We start from the raw sequence: 22,106 nt of genomic DNA on the forward strand, positions 1-22,106 counted from the left end.
TATTCACCCCGTTTTCTTAATTTTTTAATTACAGCTGCGCAACTATTGAAGCTGATAAAAACAGCGACAACCCTTAGAAAAGTGCACGCCACTGGCCAATAGATGGCTCTAACAAGTAAGTACGAAGTTTGTTGCCTTGGCAAATAGTAACTCTATTTTGTGACTCTGTGTGTTTTTATTATGCGATTGGAGGGCAAAAAACATTCAAGTGTTGGATAAATGAAACCCGATATCGAAATTGCGAGCACATCAGCAGTTATTTATGTGCACTTTATGGGGTGCCATCGTTGTTCGTTGTGCCTTAAAAGTAATATCTAATACCGTCTTTTCGCTCTCTCTCATTTTTATACCGCGCTACCCATAGGATAGAAGGGTATTATTAGTTTGTTGCTCCAGCAAATGTATTTAACAGACAGAAGGAGGAATCTCCGACCCCATAAAGTATATTTATTCTATATAGACGAAGAAGTTATGTCGTAGAAGTTATTTAAGAAATTATTTTGTATGGATTTTTGCTGACAATCTGGTATATTTTACACCCCATGGTATATTTTGAGTGTAGTACCATATTAATATATTAAATATAACATTCGGTATATATTTAGTAAGTTCAGGATATACTTATTTGGTATATTTTAAAATTAATTCCGCACTGTTTTACACTCGTCGGTATATTTTTAATGAAATACTATGTCAATATACCAATTATATCATTTGCTTTAATTTAGTATTTTTGTGGTATATTAATTTGGTATATATTTAAATTAATACCGCACTGTGTTGCACTCTGTGGTATGTTTTTAATAAAATACTATATCAATATACCAATTATACCATTTGGTATAATTTAGTATTTTTGCGGTATATTAATTTGGTATATATTTAAATTAATACCGCACTGTGTTGCACTCTGTGGTATGTTTTTAATGAAATACTATATCAATATACCAATTATATCATTTGCTTTAATTTAGTATTTTTGTGGTATATTAATTTGGTATATTTCAAAACCAATACCTCACTGTGTTGCACTCTGTGGTATATTTTTAACGAATTACTATATAAATATACCACTTATATCATTTGGTATAATTTAGTATTTTTGCGGTATATTAATTCGGTATATTTAAATTAATACCGCACTGTTTTACACTCTATGGTATATGTTGAATGTAGTACCATATCAATAACATCAGACATTGATTTCGGTATATTTTTAGTATTTTTATATAATCTGGTATTTTTTAGGAGTAATACCGCACACTTTTGCCTCTATTCAAAATGGATAGCAGGTATCTCAGAGTCGAGCACCCTCGACTATAGCTTTCTTACTTGTTTTTGCTGTCTTTTTATCGCATAGCATGAGTGAGTGTGTGTTTGCTGTTGCTGTTGTTTGTTGTGGTCCACTCCACACTCCACTCTCCACTCTCTCTTCATTAGATCATTTCACATGCTGAGTTCGTTTAGACGAGTATATTTTTTCATTTAATGTGCTGCAAATAAATTTCGATGGTGCGCGCATAAAAGCCATTGGCCTGAACGGACACAATCATAGTATGGTATATATATATATATATATATACCATAAGTATGCGGGTGTGTGTGTGTGTTCCATCTAATCAATATGTGGAGGAAGCTGGCAGCGAAACCGAAATCAAATTAAATGAATTATTTAATGAAAGAACATGTGAGATTACGAAATTATGTGAGTTACGCGCAAGAATGTTTTATGAATGCTTATGGTCGCGTTAAATCTATTACGTCACGCCAGCCGCCGGATATGGACGGGCAACACGGATGCGAATACGAGCACGGACAGAGAGACGGACACGGACACGGACATAAGAAGACCGACACAAGTTGAAACATCGACAGACGACGCGATGCGACGCAGCGGTCGTAAGGCAAATCCAGCTGAGATGTGAGCTGAGCTGAGCTGAACTGAGCCCAGTTGAGTGGAGAGCTCAGAGCTGCAATTCGGCAATTCGTAAATGCTTTAAAGCTTGGGCCAAAAATACATCGGGTACAATAGCTAAGTGATAAGCTTGGTGACGAACAGAAATTTGCTTTTTAATATGGGAAACGAAGAGAACTAGTTTAGGTTGATCTTATTTTTATTGTGCATTTTAGATCGTTCGTGTTCAGTTGTTCATTATTGATTTTGAATTTCATTCAGTTAAGTTCAGTTCCTCATTTCTTTTGATAGTGAGCTAGCTATAGTTCATCGAAGTAAACTAGTTTAGCTCCATCCAACATGTATTGCTTTTGTTTTGTATATAGAATATTTAAAGAATAAATTCATATGAACTAGTTCGCTGCTCAAAATTGACAGAATGACTTTATTCAATAATTTGATTCACTCCGTGAACAGAGTTGCAATTATTGATTTACTAAGAGTAAAAGCAATAAATCGAATGAAGAATGCTGTTTATACAGCTTAACAGTTTATATAGATACTTTATATTGAAGTTTCCGTTTTATTTTTATTCTTATTTAATCATTACCTCCAAGATCTTGTACTGTATTAAAATTGGTCTATTCAATTGAACTATTTGTGTGCTCAATGCCGAAATTATTGGGCACTGATGTGAAGTGTTATTCGAGAAGCGTATTCAGAAATCATTCATTCGACAAACTTTAATACAGTCTGACTGCGAGTGTGTGAGTGTGTGTGTGTGGAATGGGAACGTGTATCACATAAAACTGACTTTCATGTGCCGCCGCCTGCCATGCATATAAATGATAAAAATACATGCTAATGTCGACTCTTCGAATATTCGGCTCAGATTCAACATTCCGCAGCCACACTGCGTATGTATGTGTGTGCGTGTTTGAGTGTGTGTGTATTTTATGAGCTCGCTGCAAAGCAAAGCAAAGCTAACGGCCTGCTTAAGTTTCAATTAATGGTAATAGAGTTGTTCTCAAACCATAAAGAACATATGTCGAAATTATTGCATACTTCGCGGGGCAGCGAATTAAATTCACTTCCATTCCCGATATTAGCTAAATCACTATATTCGACATTCTACATTACTTTGTTATTCGATATATTGTTGAGATTTGTTTTGACTTCTTCCAATCATTTAGTAGAAAACGCTTGTGGAGAATCAGTTCAATAAAGTATAAAAAGCACGAAAAAAAATACAAATTAATGAAATAAATTAGATTATTTAAGTAGTAGGAGTTATTGAAAAGGTAAAGCACTCAAAAGTACTTAGAACTAATAGTCAATACTCTAAAAAGCTGAAATAAAATACACAAAATTAACAATATAAAATAAAATACGAGTATAGCATATTTTAAGCTCTTTGAGATATTTCCAATAAAAATATTCTTTATAATAAATGCGATCTATTTTGTACAGATTCATGCAATGCAATCACAGCAATACTAACAACTTGAATACTATTAACCATTTTAAGCTCTTTAAGTTATTACACACTTTTTATTCAACTGAAGATTAAAATCAATTTTTAATAAGCATAATTTATTTACAAAATTTAATGTATTTTGTATATATTAATGCAATGAAATCACATCAATAATAACAACTAGTTGTGAAGCACATTGACTTTGCGAATAAAAAAAACATAGCATACTTTATAGGGCACAAGTAAACTGAGATAAATAGAAGCACTTTGAAATATTTCATTCGCTTTATTCATAAATAATTCTCAATTTAAATATATTTTACTTAAATTATTAGATATTTTTCATGAATTAATGTAATGAAATCAAAGCAGAGAACCGATTGTGAAATGCTTTCATTTGGTGAGTGGAAAAAAGATAGCATACTTTTAAGGGCACTGCGATTGCAATCGATTGATTGCAGTTCTTTGATGAGTAGCGTGCACATTTAATAGCATTTTTAATAAAAAGAAAATGCATAAATAAATCAGTTATTATGTAGATGAAGCCAATTTAATCAGTTAAATATGTTATAAAGTTCAATACTTATAACTATGCTTTCAGAGTAAGTTGAAGCTCTTTGAGTTCTTCTACATTTCTGCATTCAAACGAGTTTTATTTTTGTGTTTTTTTTTCATTGTATTTATCATATTTTATAAAATCAGTTCACTGCGAAACGATATCTGAGCATTCAATAGACGCATTTTCAAGGTGAATAGCATGCTCATTTTTTGAGCTGAATCAAATTCATAATCGAATTGACTTCCACTGCCTGCGAATCATCGTCGTCGTAGTCGACGTCGTCGCACACATTGCAGTGCATCGAATTAGCATTTTTTAGTAGCCACTTGAGTGAGGAAGGTGGAGGTAATCTGAAGAGGGATCTCTGAATAGCAGTTGAAACAGGAGACAAGGTCTCTATTGTCTATGCATTTTACTTTCACTCGAGTGGCCACTTCAGGTTGTGCAGATATCGTCGTTTACTCTTGTTACTAGAGCAATGTCACTGTCGATGATGCATTGAGTTCGGTTCTTCTCCTCTTAGTCCTTCTCCTCCTCCTCCTCCTTCTCTATATCTGCATCAAGGTAACCTTTAACAATGTGAGTCTAATTAAAAAAAAAAAAGAAGGAAAAGTCAACGCTTGGCAGGCAAGTGCTTGTTGGCGATAAATGTGATCAGAGCGAAAGAGAGAGAGAGTGAGCGAGGGATGGGTAGGGAGGAGCAGAAGGGGCTGCAAATCCACTTACGTTCTGCATATTTCTAGCTGTCAGCAGTTTTCTTTCTTTTTTTTTTTCTTTAGCCTTAAGGTGGCATAGATGAAGAGCCTATTTTGGGTTGCATCAATCAAGCCAAATCAATCGAAGCACGCAAGAGAAGGAGACAAAGTATCCAGAGTGAATTTTTCTTTCATTTTGCTTTTGCTGAAGGGTGAAAAGAGAGCTCGATGTTGTCAGCAGAAAATCTTTTGATGCCGCTGCATAAATGCAAATCAAATGTGTGCGAGTGTGTGTGTTTGTGTGGGTGTGTGTGTGTGTGTATATTGTGTTTTATGCGGGCGCGTGTTTATCTACGCAAAAAGCTGCTTCAGGCGCTCGCATTTCGCCTTTGGACTTTGCACTTGCTGCTAATCAGTCCGAGTCGCAAGTCGAGTCCCAAAACATCATTTGTTGTCGTAGTTGGACTTTGTTTATTTAGCCCTTTGGCTCACAGCTCACACAGCTGCCTGGCCACTTTGACTAATTAGAGAGACGGCTGAAAATGATCAATTTGCATTTCACTGGCGCCAATTATCAGCCCGCAGCAAAAGCAACAATGGGCCACATCACGTGCTATGTTATATGACCTAAACAAACCAAGTGAAATTCACAAGGACGTATAAGACAAAGGACAACCAAAAAAAAAAAAAATGAGAGAAGAGAGTGAAGAGAAAAGCGAAAAAGGTCGGCAAAAATTGCGAACCCAAACAAATCGTAAACTCAGAAAAAGGCGAGCAGGAGTAGTTACACAGCAGGTGTGCGAGTGTGTGTGTGTGAGAGAGACTGTGTATGTGCTCTATCAAAAGACTTGAAGAAATTGAATTTTCAATTTATAGTCACAAATTATGTGCGATCCTTTTGGCCGCCGTTAACTGCGTATGTAAGCGAAAAATTTTATCACTTGACAAAAAACATAAATTTCTCGTTACAACCCTTTACCGCCCCTTCACTTTCACTTTCTCCTTCTTCCCACTTTCTACCCACTCTCTCTATACGCTAGCATATGGCGAGTTTTATGAGCGAGCTGACACTACTTCATATTCAACTCCCGTAAGGCTAATAAAGCATAATTTAATGAAGCATGCGGCGGCAGTCACTCTCTGGGCAAGAAGGACTATCGCTTTGTGTAAACAATAGTTTATAATTCACACACGCACGTTTCATGCATGGCCATTGGGGCAATAAATGTTTTGGCCTCGCCAAACAAGTAAGAAAGCTACAGTCGAGTGTACTCGACTGTGAGATACCCGCTACCCATTTTAAATAAAAGCAATATATTTTGCGGTATTATTCTCAATATATGCCAAATATACTGCAAAAATACTAAAAATATACTAAATGGTATATGTGGTATATCGGTGTAGTACAGCATTCAAAATATATCTTAGACGGCACAATATACCAGATAGTCAGCCAAAGCAACTAAGACCCCTAGTAAGTAGGCGTTTTTGCCCATACAAAATTATTTCTTTAATTACTTCCACAATTTTTATCGGATCGCAACCAAATTCTCAGGAATCATAATTACTATAGATATTATTGTATATACCAAAATTCTAGCTTTTAAATTACGCTTGTTATTCGATTTTTTTTGATTTGCGGGGGCGGAAGTGGGCGTGGCAAAAATTTAAAACAAACTTGATCTGCGTGCAAACATAACAAATGCTGTCGAAAAAAATTATAGCTCTATCTCTTATAGTCTCTGAGATCTAGGTGTTCATACGGACGGACGGACAGACGGACAGACACACAGACGGACAGACACACAGACGGACAGACGGACAGACGGACATGGCTATATCGTCTCGGCTGTTGACGCTGATCAAGAATAAATATACTTTATAGGGTCGGAGATGCCTCCTTCTACCTGTTACATACATTTCCTGTTGGCACAAAGTTATAATACCCTTCTACTCTATGGGTAGCGGGTATAAAAATCTCCCAAAAAGGGGACGCAAAAGAGAAATCAGACGAGTCATGTCTAGGCGGAAGCGAAGGGCAGACTAATTGTTACTCACTGAGTTGTTGAGAGTGTGTGAGTTGAATGTGTGTGTATGTGTGTGTGAGTGTGTTGGTATTTTCACGTATGTGTGTGTGTGTGTGACACGCGAAAAGGGTCGCGTTCAATTTGAAAGGCGATACCGAAATTAGATTTAAAACATATTTGAAAATTATGAATTTAAATGCATATTAATCGTTTCCTTTATATACTCCTTTTTGTGAGGGGGGGGGGGAGTGAGGGGAAGGGGTCTGTCTCTCTGGCACCTGGCGCTAATCCAGCCGCTTTAACCTGACCGCTGCTCAGAGATGGCCGATAAGAGGCGACCCCAAAATACAGGCCACAAAACGAGCAGCGACACACAATATGCTATAATTCAACAGCCGCATTCACTTTACTTTTTATTCTCTCTCTCTCTTTCACTCTCTGTCTCTTTTTAACTGTCACTTGGCCAGCTGCCCTTAACATTTTACATTTTTTTATCGCCAACAACACCGGCCACATTTTTATGTGCTTCTAACCCTTTTTCAAAAAAAAAAAAAAAAAGTAAAAACCGAGTTGAGGGCAAAATATGCTTTTTAAAAACCCCTTCTCTTAACCTCTCACCCGCCCCCCTTTTTAACCCTTCCCACGCTCTCTCTCTCTCTCTCTGTCTCTCTTCATTCTGACGCACGCAGGTTTATTGCACTTTTGTCTTTGGGTTCGGTTTGGTTTTTTTGTTCCTTTCGCTTCAAATTGAAGTGAGTCTGTTGCTTGGTCCTCCTTCTCTTTTTAAAACTGCGCCTCAGGTCCGGCTGTCCACCTTTTGACTTTCCCCTCCCCCTGCACAATGTGTGTGCGTGTGTATGTGTGTGTTGTGTTGATTTTGCAGCACTTTCAGTTTGTTTTCCCTTCGTTTCTTTTTATTATAGTATATATTTTTGTTATTCTTCATTCTGTGTTGTTTTTTTTTTTTTGTTTCAGTTTTATTCCGTATTCTGTTCAACTTGTCGCCCTCTGTTTGAGTTTCTTATGAATTGCTTCTCGCAGATTACCTGCAAAGTTAAATAACTCGGCGCAATTTCCAAGTTATTCTTGCATACGCAAAGATTCGAGAACTTTAATGCTTAGCTTGCCTTTTAACGATGCCATTTCTTTTCTTTTTTTTGCTATACTAACACACTATTTGGGAAGCAACTATAGACTCTTGAATTTTAGTTAACTCTGACATATATTTAAATATAATATATTCATACAAAAATAGTAAATAAATCTAGCAAAATTTCGATTAAAGAATCACTTAGTTGTTAATTTCAGAATAAAATTGAAAATCTTGTGATGTTTAAGCATTTTTATGATTTGCTTTATATTGTCATCCGGTTCGATTAAGTTAAAATGTCTAACGTAGGTGAATTAGAATAACTTCTCAATTCTTATAAGAAAGCTATAGTCGAGAGTGCTCGACCTTAAGATAAATAAAAGCAAAACATTGCGGTATTATTCTGAAAATATACCGAATATACCATTAAAATACTGTCATATACCAAAGGCTATATTTGTTATATTAATATAATACTACATTCAAAATTAATTAAATATACCATATATATAATCTGGTATATTCATATAATACTACATTAAAAATATACCAAAGAGCACTAAACATACCACATTGTCAACCAAAACAAAGACTTTATTGCGGAAGACATTTTTTGTCATACAAAAGTATTTCTTGAATCGTTAGAACAATTTTTATATTCTTCTCTATGGATAGTTGGTTTAAAAATATAAAAAAAATAAGGAAGAAAGGCAGAAGATCATGATAGCATCGCTAAATTATTTTCTTTAAATATTCTTTTTTATAGTAACATGTTTTTACTCTGAAAGGTTTTATCTTAAAAGAAGTATAAATATGGCAACAACGTTAAAAATATCAGCCATTTAATTAAGTATGCACTTTAGTATTAACTTGTTTGTTCTATGAAATATTCAAATTTATAAGCAAAATAGAGCAGTAATATTAGAAATAGCAAAAATTTTAATAATGGTTTCGCTTGAAACATTTCACAAAATATATGACCTAAGATGGCAATTAAATTTGCATTGCATTAAAAAATAACTTGACGATATATTCAAAGCAAATCTTTGAAGTCTATAAGATCAACCAATATAAAAATTGAAAACTGATATTATTTTCAACTTTGTTTATTTAAATTTAAATTCATTTTTATTTATTAAGTTATTTGAATTCTTTTAAAAAATAAAATGCTAAATCTCAGTATAAAGTTTTTCTTAAATTGTACTTTAAATTTGTGTGACGCATATCAGTAAAACGATGGCAAATCTTGAGTTGGTCCCCAAAATGACTTTGAATGCTTCGTTGATTCGTTTGTCAGGCAGACTCATGGATATGAGTGCGCTCGCATTTGACTGCAGGCCACTTCATTTGGCATTCAGCATTCAACATTTGCCATAAATCCATTCACCGATTCACCGATTTCAATCCATTCAACATTTGTTCAAGCCTTCAGCTATGGTTTTAAAATATATCCAGAGCCTGCTGTTGCCTCTCTGCTCCCTCTCTCTATGTTCCATGTTTCTGCTTCTGTTGCTCCTCCTCTCCTTCTTCTTCTGCTGTTCTTGATGTTGTTGTTGTTGTGACCATTTGCGGCACTTGGGACGACTGCAGCATTTTATGGATAATCGATGCTGAGAGTCGAGACGATGCTGCCTTACCATGGAATTTAGACGTCGACATCGTCGTCATCCTCATCCTCATCGTCATCGTCATCGTCTGAGGCCAAGTCATATTGCGTTGGACAGTTGGAGAGCAGCCAAACGAGTGAAAGAGAGAGAGAGAGGGGGAAGACAATGCGGGACAACAAAAATCTAACGACAGCCTAATCCTTTTAAAACTGAGAGCACATAAAAGCAGCAACAACGAATACAGAACACAGCAGCAACAGCAACAACAGCAACAACAACAGCGACGACGACAAGAGCAGAAAAAACCGCAAACAGAAAGAAGTGGGAAGAAGGAAGAGAAAAAAAACTGATGCTGATGTCGAGTCTGTGTAAGAGCGAGAGGGGAACAGCAGCAGCTGGAGGCGAGAGCGAGATGGCGGCACGAGAACAATAAGGTGCTTTTGGGATGAGACGCCAAGTGTAAGTGCGAAAGGGGGCAGAGGTGGTGGAGGAGAGATGAGAGTGAACGGGACAAGCACTGAGGCAAAAGTTAAAGCGGCAGCGTGACACAATAAAGACAACCCAAGAACCACGAAACAACAACAGCAAACGCATTGCACAAAAGCAAAGTGTAATAACTATAAAAATAAACCGGTACCGAAAAAAAAAAAGCAAAAACAAGAACAAACAATGACAAGCGGCGTGGGGAAGGGGAAAGGGGAAGGCACAGCAGCTGACGGATGAATTGGGCGAGAGAGAGAGAGAGAGAGAGAAATAGAAAGAGAGAGGGAGAGAGCATCAAAAGCCATTTTGTCATTACAAATCTTCAAATGCCTTCATCTCATCCAAGCAAGAAAGGCTTAAGGTTCACAATACCCTGGAAAATTTGCAAATAGTGAACGGAAAGTCCATAAAACTGATAGTTAAAGAAAATGCTTTTGATGCAGTGTTTAAATATATTTTTCGATTCATAATTGAAATTCATTGAATGCTTAAAAATGCGCTTCAATATTTTCTAATCATAGTTCAAAACTTTAAATTCAATTTGTTGCAAAATATAAAAATTTGAAAAGTTTGGAAATATGCTGTAAAATGTTTTTTTATTTTAGATTGGATTTATTTTTTAAGTAATTAAAAAAGACCCCATAAAAACTTATTCGGGCCTAACCTCATAATCATAGCTTAAGAACGTATAAAGTAAAGTATTAAAACAGTTTTATGAGGATAGATTCAATACTAACGAAAATAAATAAAAAAATTTAAATAAAAATAACAAGAATTTAAAAATATATTTTAGGAATTTTACAATGCGGAATAATTACAATCGATTTAATTTTAAAAAGTTGACTTGATCGTATAATGACAATAAAAAAGTTTACTCAAAGGGTATCTTTAAGTAGCACAGTGTTGACAACATCTCAAATATTATTTCATCTCTTTCATAAAATGCCCTTTGTCAAGTTTCAAGAGCAGCTTTTGCAATTTGTTTTGCTGCCCGAAATTGAAGGAATTTTGAAAAGTTCAGCATCAAGTTCTTTATCGAATATTGCAATTGAATTAATAACTGTAAAGCAAAAAGAGAAAGAAAAATCAAATTTTACAAGCAATTAGCACTGTAATAAATAGATAATTCGTAGCAAACAAAATGCAATTCGAATATCCTTGAAGGCTTATTTGTGTCCTTAAATAGTAAACACTTGCTGACAGGCGCTGTCTTCCTCTTTCCCTCAGTGTCTTTCTCTGTTGGCCCTGATTGAAGTCTGCGTTGTTGGGCCATAAAACGTAGATGGCAAATTTGTGGCTCTTAAGATGCACATAATCGGTTTTGCCGAACAAGAAGCAAAGGCAAAGGCAGAAGGACGACGACGATAGATATTAGGCAAAACGAAACGTTTTATGGCTTTAAGCTGTTTTGCTCAAATTTCACCTAAATTGATTATTATCCAGCTGCCTGCCAATATGAGGCTGAGACTGAGGCAGGACATTGGGGAGAGGGAGATGGAGAGAGAGCGAGAGTGGCCAGAGAGAAATGGAGGAGGACAACAAAAACTTTGTTAGTTTCAACACGTACACAAATCCCATAGCAAAGCCTTTTAATGGCAGCCAAAAACTAACAAACCACATTAGCACAAGAGGCTGTCGAGGAAGAGGGAAGAAGGAGAAGAAGTAGTGGGGAAAGGGGGAGGGGAAGGGAGGGGAGGGGAGCAAGTGTGATGAGCAGGATGAGCGGATCAAGCTTTAAGCAAAGCTTGCCACCAAGTTGTTGAGATTTGCCAGCCAAAAACAACAACAAGAGAAAGCGTCAAACATACATCCTTTCACACACACGCACACTCACACATACACACACTTACGCACACACACACACACATCAGCATACACAAAGACAAATCTAATAATAAATCCAAGACACTTAACGCCTTAGCCGCCAAGCATGACCCACAAAAGCAGCCAAGGAAGGGATGGATATGCTTATATGGCAAAGCAATACAGAGTGAGAGAAGGAACGGGAGAAAGCTTAAGAGAGAGAGGGAGAGAGAGAGAGACGGAGAGAGGGCAGCTTGGTTACTGTTGCCAAGGCTCCTAAGGGAAATGCAAATCGGCGAAAACCCAACGAAGCGTCAGGGCGCTGAATTGAGTTGAAGGATGATTGCCAAAGGAGCAAAAGCAATGCACAAGAAGTAGCAGAAGAAGAAGAAGCAGAAGCAGAAGAAGTGGATTGGCAGCGCTTGCTTCACTAATGTGCCACAAATCCATAGCACCCATTTGGGGATTTCATTCAGCATTCCTTTCTTTCTTTTCGCTCCCCTTTCCAAGCCACAAGAATCAAGGGCATAAATATTTCCCAATCGAATTTGGCCCCCCTCACAAAGATGAAAGATGAAAGCAAAGTGAAAGAGTATATGCGATTCGGTGTGCGGTGTGCGGTGTCGAGAATCGTTGTTCTTTCTGCAGTTGGTAATTTAATTGAGCTTGCGGTCAAACGTTGGGAATCATGGGAAAATTACTTGATTCTGATTTGATTTGCCTAGACAAGAATCTGAGTGAGCTTCCAGACTTCGTCGACTTCGACATCGACTGCAGACGAAAGTCGATGTCTGCAGACGAAAGTCGATGTCTGTGAGGTGCTTGGGGTTTCCTTTTGTTTCACTTGGTGCTCAAGTGGATTAGGCCAGCAAACACTTTTTGGCCAAACTTTGGTGTTGTATCAATTTGGATCCCTTTTTCTTGTTTTTTTTTTGTTTTTTTTTGTGTTATTTTGGTTTGCCGACCGCTGAAATGGATAAATGATTGAACGCCTGGTCGAACAACAATGGCAGCGAGAAAAGTGCGAACCCGGACTTTGTTCTTCTCTACTCTGTTCTCTCTCTCTCTCTCTCTCTCTCACTTGGAGCAATGATTACCCAAAACTAATTTGAATTTTATTGATTCAATTCGGCTCTGCGGCTGTCTTAGCAAGTGTGTATTTCATTGTTGTTGAACCCCCTCATCTCCCACCCCTCACCCCTCATCCCACTCTCTTATCCGCATCTGTCCTTGATGATGTGTTGATGATTTTGCCTGAGCCTAATCTGCTTTTGGGCCAAAACTACTTGTGAAGGGTTTTGACAATTCGTTTGATTTTTATGCTGACTTCGGCTTTGCCTTTAATGCTGCAAATTGTATTTTAATATGATAAACGCATATGCCCATTGAAATCGCATTATGCACGCTTTTCAATTTCGACAACTTTTAAAAACATATTGACAGAGAGAGAGAGAGAGAGAGAGAGGGGAAGGAAAAGGAAGACACGAGAGTTTAGATTCTCATTCCATTTTCGATGACAGGCTTAACTGGAGTGAATAGCTGAGTGAATGATAGTGTAAACAGCTTGCCAATCAAATTAACCAGCCTCTGCTCTCTGATTTGCCATATCATTATAAGTTTAACAGATAGTCATACTACATTTCGACATATCATTTCCCTGTCACTCTCTCTGTGTCTGTGTCTGCCTTCGACATCATTAATCAGCTGCAAATACATGCTTAAGTAACTCTATTTTGATATATATCAGTGAATACCTTTTGCATTCGATTTGCTGACAAACTGCTAAATTTAATGTGATTTGCTTTTTGCTTTTTGTACGTTTATTATTATTGAATGTAATTGTTGTTTAAGACACATGACAAGAAGTGGTTTCAACTTTGAGAAATTTCTATTTAATTATCAAGATTGATTGGAAAGCTAACAGTTCTTTTTTTTATCATAAAACATTCATTGATTGTCATTGTTGTTTAACTGCCAACTATTTGTCAGTTGAATACATTAAACATGACAAAACGTGGCTTCAACTTTCCAAAAACAAAACACTTTTAGTGTTACAAGTTCTTTTTCCATTAAATGCATTTATTGATACTTTCTAGCAAGCAGGATTGATTTTTTTACATACTGCAAATGTAGCTCCGGAAAGTATGCAGCAAAAATTTATATATTCAATTAACATTCAGCAAGATATTTCGAGTTTGTTTTAAACTTTTGCCACGTCTATTTCTGCCTACGTTTTTTTGTACATACAATATTAACTAAAGTATTTATGATTCCTGAAAATTTGGTTACAGTATAGTAACAAGTTAACAATAAAAAAATGACTTATAAATAAAGAAATTAAATGTACATTGTATAGACATAACGAGTTATATGAATTATATTGGAGAGCTGACGTTTATTTCTAAAAATACTGTGTTTTATATACTTCCTAGCTAATAGAAGACCTCTTTTAATCAAGAGTTATAGAATTTATATTCTGGAAAATGTTTTTTTTATCGTTTTTTTAATCAAGAGTTATAGTGTGTGGAATATTTTATTAACGTTTCAAGTTCATGATGTAATTTGGTTTGTTCAAAGTTTTATAGATGTAATATTAAGCATATTAAAAACTTAAGAGACTGACATCTTAAAAGATATATATGGAACTATCGATATCGATATCAATATCTATTGTAGGATTGCCAGATGAATATCTAACAGTTCAGTGCAATATAATTAAAGTTAAATTGTGGAAAAATACAATTAAAGTGTTGAGTTTACATAGTATATCAGTTTTTAGTTATATTTCAATTTAATTATGAAGCAAATATCGTAACATACATTATTGAAAATACTTAGTTGCTGTCAACTGCAATTCTCTTGCAACTTGACGCATCATAAAATGTAAACACTCAAACAGTCGCATATTTAGATTGTGTTTGGCAAAGATTTGGCAAATAACCGCACGAATAATTAAACTTGAAAAACAAAATTGGATTAATTCAATATTTGCAAAGACTGTTGAACCCCAAAATATGTTCTCCTCTTTCGCACTCTTCACTTCACTTCACTTCACTTCGCTCTTTTGTTGCCTGATATCAAAATGGGTTCAGTTGTGTTTTCCGCTGTGGCAACGAAACGTGCCTCAACACTCAACAAAACTTATGTGTGTGTGGGTGTATGTGTGTGTGTGTGAATTTCAATGTTTGTTTAGCTAATAAATTTTCGGGCTGAAGTAATCAAATAATTGCCGAATGTACGAAAAACACAAGAGCATAAGAATATGCCTTGTTTTATTGCCATTTTATTTCGCAAAATTTACGAGCGGCCAAAAGTTTCGGTTTTCCCTTTTTATATGGCCCCATGAAAGCAACTACAACAACAATAACAATAACAATAATAACAACAATAGCAACAACAGCTGAAAGAAGAAGAAGAAGTGGAACAAGAGCAATAACTTGAAGCTCAACATAATAAAGTACTCGGTATCACTAGAAGTACAACCCAAAATCATGTAACCGTATATTGATGACGATGTTCCTCTAATGACGTCGCTTGACATGACAAATCGCAACTCCCCCTCCCTCCCTCTCTCCCTTCCTTCCACATCCTTACTCCTCTTCTAAGTACGAATGGACAAACAATTAGCTGACTGTGAATAAACCATGCATGGCTCTTCCTCTCTAATTGGAAGGGAAAGAGAATTGTCATGGAATCGTGAGATTTGTTTTAATCAGATGTTAGTCCACTAAATGCGTCCCCAATCTCAGCTCTCCTCTAATTATGAGTAAATAAAAACAGTTGTAAAAAAATAAAACAGTACGAAGTTATTGCGATTGATTCCAATTAATAAGAGCATAAAAAAAGAATAAGAATTGAAATAGAGTATTGCGATTAAGTATATTTTGTTATTTCATCAATGTCTAAAACCAATTCAGTTGTTCAGAAAAAGGCTAGTTTAATAAAATATAGAAATAAGTTAGAAAAAGCAATATAAAATATGTCAAACTAAATACAGTAAAAGTACGTTAGAGAACAGATTAGTTTTCTATATGGTTTCCAATCAATCAAATCCAATGATATTTAAATAAATTTAAAATACTTTAATAAAATCTGAATTAATTTTTGTTAAGCTTTCAAACTATGTTATGTTTATGGTTCACAATAACAATACTTCATTATAAATAATCATAAATAACTTCATTTTTAGAATTCTTTATTATTTAAAATCGCTCTATGTTATCAATCCTTAAACAGTTATCCTTCAATTTGAAATTTACTCACATTTTGTTGATTTATAATTTTAAATTGCATTAAGCTTTCAACTTAAATAGCAAATTTCGCTTATTGCAAATTGTAAATGATTTGCTTCTAAGATTGCTTATGCATTGCAGTATTTAGTTTACTTTGATCTTCAAAATATTTTTAAGACACAAATTTAAAGATTTCAGATTGTAAAAGAAGCCTGAACATAATCACAAGTTTACTCTAAACTATCTTTGCTTTCACTGCAAAATACAGCTACAATTCATCGGTTATTAAAGTATTACAATAATGCAGCTTAAGTCGAGCTTCCATTAAGTGGAAGATGTAAGCGAAATTGCAATTGTTGAGAGGACAGAGAGAGAGAGAGAGAGAGAGAGAGAGAGAGAGAGAGAGAAAGAGAGAGATAGACCTTGCAATCGATTTGAGTGCAGGGAGTATGCAGGGCATGAAATTAGAAACCTAAACTGTTCAAGTTTACAATCTGCTACAGTTAGCAAGAATGAAATGTTGCTGCCATGGAATGCCAATGGTTCAAGAGGGAAGGAGGAAAGTAGAAGAAGGAGGATAAGGAGGCTCGAGGGAGGAGGGCGGTAACATAAATAAACGTCTATTTGAGCGTAACGCTGTTGAAATTGTGTCATGAACTCCGGAAAAGAAGACGCGTCGACACAATCTCACACTTCTACACACACACACAGAGAACATACACACACACACACACATACACAGAGCAAGCACACACACTATAAGCAGACACAACAAAGAAAGTGAGTCGGTCTCTGTTGGTCGCTTGGTCGCTGGGTCGTCGCTGAGTCAAAGGAGCGTGTCGTATCTACAATCAGTTCCAATCTCCCAAGCGCCCGGCGTATAAAATTGTTTTGAGCAAAAATTACAAATTCCACAACTAACGTGACACAGCAGCAGCAGCAGCTCTCCTCTGTCTCCCCTCCTCTCTCTCTGTCTCTCTTGTATCCCTTTTGGCTAGTCCACAAAAATACGATATAACGCTTCTATATTCTCATCTTGCCTTGCTTGGCCGAAATATGTATATATGTATACAAAATAGCGTTGCTGCTGTCCACGTTGTTGGCCATCCAGCCTCCATCTTTATGCCACATGCCACATGCCACATCCTTCGGGCCTCCTCGCATCTGGTTTTTGGTTTGCCGTCTACCACAAATGTTTTGAGCCACTCAAATGCAGCTCTGAGGCAAGTGGCCTCCACTGCGTGTGTATGTGTGTGTGTGTGTGTGTGTGTGTGCGATATGAGAGCACATAGCCAGCGGCTGGTGGAAGGAACAACAACAATGCACGAAATTTAATGCCAACAGCAAAAATAATGAAAGTATTTGCTTTGCTAAGCACAAAAATATGTCAAAGTAAATTTCACTTCATTTTTTTTTTTCTTTTTTTTTTTTTTTTTTGCTCTTGCTATTTTGCCTTGCTTTTCTGCTTCTTGCTTATATCCTTTCACTGTATGCGTGCGTGCGTGTGTGTGAGGCGTTTACGTTGAGTAGGTTGACTTCGAGATGCGTTGCACGTAGCCACGTAGCATGTAGCAGATTTTTCTCTGTATATTTATGCATACTCTTGCAACGCAATCTAAACGTGGCGTATTTGTGCTTCACACCCAGCAAGCGTGGCAAACATATGAGCACATTTCTGTACTCAAGCAACGAAGTTGAAAGTTTAAAAAAAAACGCAGCATACTTTTTGGGGCTCCATTGAAAATTGCTTCGCTAAGATCTTTTAATGCTTGACTGATAACTAGGTGAAGCTACTTTCAGCAAAATAAATACCAGAAATCTTAAATAAATTGTAATATTTTTGAAAAATTGCAAACAGTTCATCATCGATCATTTATGTCAAAAGCTTGTGATTCTTCTGTGATCAAAATTTTTATTGCTAAGAACATAGATGTGCAAAACTTTGCACTCAAATAAATTTATATAAAAATCAAGTAGGAAAGCTAATGTCAAGTGTGTGAAATATCCGATTTGGTATATTGAATAGTTCAACATTCAAAATATACCATAAGGATCGTTAGGCAAAGCTGCTAAATCTCGTAGTAAGTAGGATTTTCATAGATAACTACTTTAAGAGACATTTTAATCCTGAGTTAGAAAAAATAAATACACCAATAGCTTTAGTAAAACTTGTATTTGAAATTACAAAGCAAAAAATGTTTAATTTAAGTCAATTTAATATCTCTTTATTTCAATTTATTCAACTAAATTTTTATTTTCATTGTTTTCTAAAAGTTATATAAATTTGAAAAATGTATATTTACATTTGTATTATTTATTTAGTACTTTTTTTTATTATACAAATTCTACACTATCTCATGTTTAGTTATATGAAATTGTATAAATAACTTTAGTAATTTATATTAATATATATTTTCAACAAATTAAATGGTAGAATTATACAAATTTCAGATTTTTTTTGCACTTATTTAAATACGAAAAAAGCGAATAAATTTCAAGTAAATACTTTCAATCATTGTTAACACACGAATTTCCCGGCTATTTAAATGAATAATTTGCAGGGTAATCAGCAATTCGTCATTGTGCTGGGGGCACTTTAGCTTATTAATATTTATATAACCAACTGCAGTTAGTTACAACAAGTTGTTTGCTGTTGTTCTTCAGCACTTCGACTTCAACTTCAACTTTGTTCTTTTCGACTGGCCGCATAATGATGTCAGTCAATAATTTAAGGCACTCCACAATGAGAAGATGTGTGTGTGTGAGTAATATGTTAGAGCCGAGCCAAGCGAAGTTTTTTGGTTAAATTTATTGCCACGAAAGTTGCATGCATCAAATTGATGTCGAAGGAGCGAAAGAACTTTAAACTGTCACAGCGAAATGATATCCCTGGAATTCGTGAGACAGACAGACGGCAAGCAATTGAAACTAAGGGATTATGATATATCACGATTATTACTTATTTTCAAATCTCTGCGTACGTGTGTGTGTGTGTGTTGTGGGGTGTGTGTTTTCCCCTTGTTGTGGCCTGGCGGGTAAACAAGCGAATCCATCAATCAAACGCACGTAAGCGCACACAAAAGTGACAATCTAAATGGATTAGGGAAGCAATGAGGGTAAGCTCCAAACCCAACAAAATACAAAATACCAAAAACGAAGAAAACCCCAAGATCCCAAATCCACAGTCAAACCCCAAATCGAAGCCGAAACGAAAACCAAAACCGAAACCGAAACCAGAGAAAAAAATATGCACAACAAAAAAAAAAAAAAGAAAGAAAGAAGATAAAACGAATTCAATATGCATGTGAGCACGTCGTTCACTCAGGAGAAATGAATGAAATTTTTTGTCATATATTTATCGGGTATTACCCAAAGGAGCGCTGATGTAGAGATGAAGAGAGCTGAGAACGCAAATGAAATGAATAAAAATGAAATAAAATAAAATTGTATGAGCAAAGCAAAAGTATTAATTTATCAAATTAAAATGAAATTATATGAAAGCAGATGAAGAGAACCTATTTGAACAAGTAAGAAAGTTACAGTCGAGTGTGCTCGACTGTGAGATATCCGCTACCCACTCTTAATAAAGGCAAAATATTGCGGTATCATTTTCAAAATATACCGAAAATACTAAAAATATGGTATGTTTGGTATATCGATATAGTACACCATTCAAAATATACCATAGACGGCACAATATCAGATTGTCAGCCAAAGCAACTCAGACCCATAGTAAGTAGGCGTTTTTGCCCATACAAAAGTATTTCTTTAATAACTTCCACAATTTTTATTTGATCGCAACCAAATTTTCAGGAATCATAACTACTATAGTAATTATTGTATATACCAAAATTCGCAACTCTAGCTTAGGCTTGTTATTCGATTTTTTTGATTAGCAGGGGCGGAAGTGGGCGTGGCAAAAATTTGAAAAAAACTTGATCTGCGTGCAAACATAACAAATGCTGTCGAAAAAAAATTATAGCTCTATCCCTTATAGTCTCTGAGATCCAGTGTTTCATACGGACGGACGGACAGACGGACAGACGGACATGGCTAGATCGTCTCGGCTATTGACGCTGATCACCAATATATATACTTTATAGGGTCGGAGATGCCTCCTTCTACCTGTTACATACATTTTCTGCCGGCACAAAGTTATAATACCCTTCTACCCTATGGGTAGCGGGTATAAAAATGAATATTCATTCATTTATCTAATTTAAAATGAAATTCAAATAAAGCAGATGAAGATTGTCTTTGCTTATTAATTTGTAATATTAATAATCGCAATACAAAATGGGATAATAAACAATTTAATTTCTTTCTAATTTATCATATTAACAACATGTTAGAAATATTAATAATATAAATCAGAAATTAATGTCCGAATGTATTTGCTTCTTCTTTGCAGTGCATCAAATGCGGATACGGATTTGAAATCGCAATCGCAATCGAAAGTGTGTTATCGATAAGAGTGTGTGTATATCGGTGTAATCGGCCGTGTTCAAAGTGTCCGCGACGAGGTTATTTTTTTTGTACATTTTTGTTTAGTTTGAAAGAAGTTGAAGTTGAAGACGATAACTGAGAACGATTGCAGACGAAATACACAACACGCACATACACGCGGTGCGGTGTGTTGGTGTGCGTGGGTGGAGAAGGCTGCAGAGCAAATGGTAAACATGGATTGGACTCGGTGGCAACAAGACGCTAATGCCAGAGACAGAGCTGGCAACAGCAACAGCAACCGTAATAGCATCGACAGTGACAGCGACAGCAGCGAGAGCAACAACAACAGCAGCAACAACAATAACAACAACATCCGCAACAGCAACAGCAACAGCAGCCTTTGCGATTGCGAGCATCAGCACAGCCAGTGGCTTCCCATTTGATTCGTTTAGCTTCACATCTCGTAGGTTCAATCAGTCAGCCAGCCAGTCAGTCAGTCAGTCAGTCAGCAGTCAATCAGCAGTCAGCAGTCAATCAGTCAGTCAGTCAGTCAGTATCAATCGCAGTCGCAAGTATCAGAATCAGTATCTACAAAAATATCAGTATCAGTCAGTGCACCAATCAAAATCAATCAAATTCAGCTAGTCAGATCTGTTGATCAATCGTTGATAATCGTTCAAATCGATAACATAACTGTAACTGTAAATACTATCAAGCAGACATCATTCAGTATATATATCTATATATATATATATACTATAGCATATAGTATCAAGTAGTGCAGTGTGGCAAATATATATTTCAATCATCAATCAACAAAACAAGAAACAGCAAACAATATTATTGGAATCAAGTGAACGGTGTCCACGGTGCGAAGGCAGCGGCGAAAGCTGCGGGCTGTGTTGTAGCCAACAACAACAACAACAACAGTAGCAGCAGTGGCAACAGCAACAACAACATCAGCAACTACGACAATAACATCAACGATCGCGGCTGCAACAATAAGAATAAAACAACAACAACAGCAACTACAATAAATCTCTAACAAACAGCCGCCTCAACACTGCCAATGCCCTCATTGCCATCATAATAATCAACAACGTCATCATCGTTTGTTTAGATTTGATACAAGTGAGTTTAGAAACAAGTTAATACTGCATGCCCATATCAATATACATCTATAAATATATACATTCTCTATATATAGAAACTTACCTTAGCTATAAGTAATCGACAATCCTTCATGTCCATAATTCAGACTGCGGGATATTTGCTGCAATAGTGTCTCTTCATATATGTCTCTGTATATTTAACTACATTCACATAACAAAAAAAAACGAACAAGATTTGATGACCACAAATCCCAGCACAGAGAACATTAAATATTTCATCAATGCATTGAGTTTAGATATATAAATATTTAACAGACTTGACTTGGATTATTTGTTGACCATTTTTTAAACAATTTATGAATCGCATCTTAACGAATATTAGAAAAATCCTAAACAAAAATCGTTATAGACCAAGGTGGAGCTCATTTAACTAAATAAATAAATTCAAAACTTATTTAGTTTTGTTTATTGCAATACGAAATTATGTTCGAAGGAAGTCGTCTTTAAATTAACTGAAATATCATTCGAAGAATATTTGCCATTGTTGTGATAATATTTCTTCTTATATTTCTCTATGTACATACATACAAATATATGTATGGAGAACTTTTCAACTCTCGTAATTTGTACACACATTCATATAACACGTTATTTGTAGTTGTCACAAATGGCATCGTATTA

General features: G+C 35.8%; 2 protein-coding genes across 9 annotated transcripts in view; both read left to right on the plus strand.

Annotated features, from left to right (window-relative positions):
- The window catches only part of LOC117577937 (putative uncharacterized protein DDB_G0280331), a 106,464-nt gene extending 106,352 nt beyond the window's left edge, over positions 1 to 112 (plus strand). For all 7 annotated transcript variants that reach the window (XR_007955457.1, XR_007955464.1, XR_004573333.2 and 4 more), the window contains one exon: positions 35 to 112. The gene's annotated coding sequence lies outside the window, so the exon portion shown is untranslated. The remainder of the gene's footprint in view (positions 1 to 34) is intronic.
- Positions 113 to 20,284: 20,172 nt separating this feature from the next.
- Positions 20,285 to 22,106, plus strand: part of LOC117578135 (innexin shaking-B) — a 79,587-nt gene continuing 77,765 nt past the window's right edge. For both annotated transcript variants that reach the window (XM_052007992.1, XM_034263342.2), the window contains exon 1: positions 20,285 to 21,444. The gene's annotated coding sequence lies outside the window, so the exon portion shown is untranslated. The remainder of the gene's footprint in view (positions 21,445 to 22,106) is intronic.

The sequence above is a fragment of the Drosophila albomicans genome, chromosome X (assembly GCF_009650485.2).
Source record: "Drosophila albomicans strain 15112-1751.03 chromosome X, ASM965048v2, whole genome shotgun sequence".
Lineage (NCBI taxonomy): Eukaryota > Metazoa > Arthropoda > Insecta > Diptera > Drosophilidae > Drosophila > Drosophila albomicans.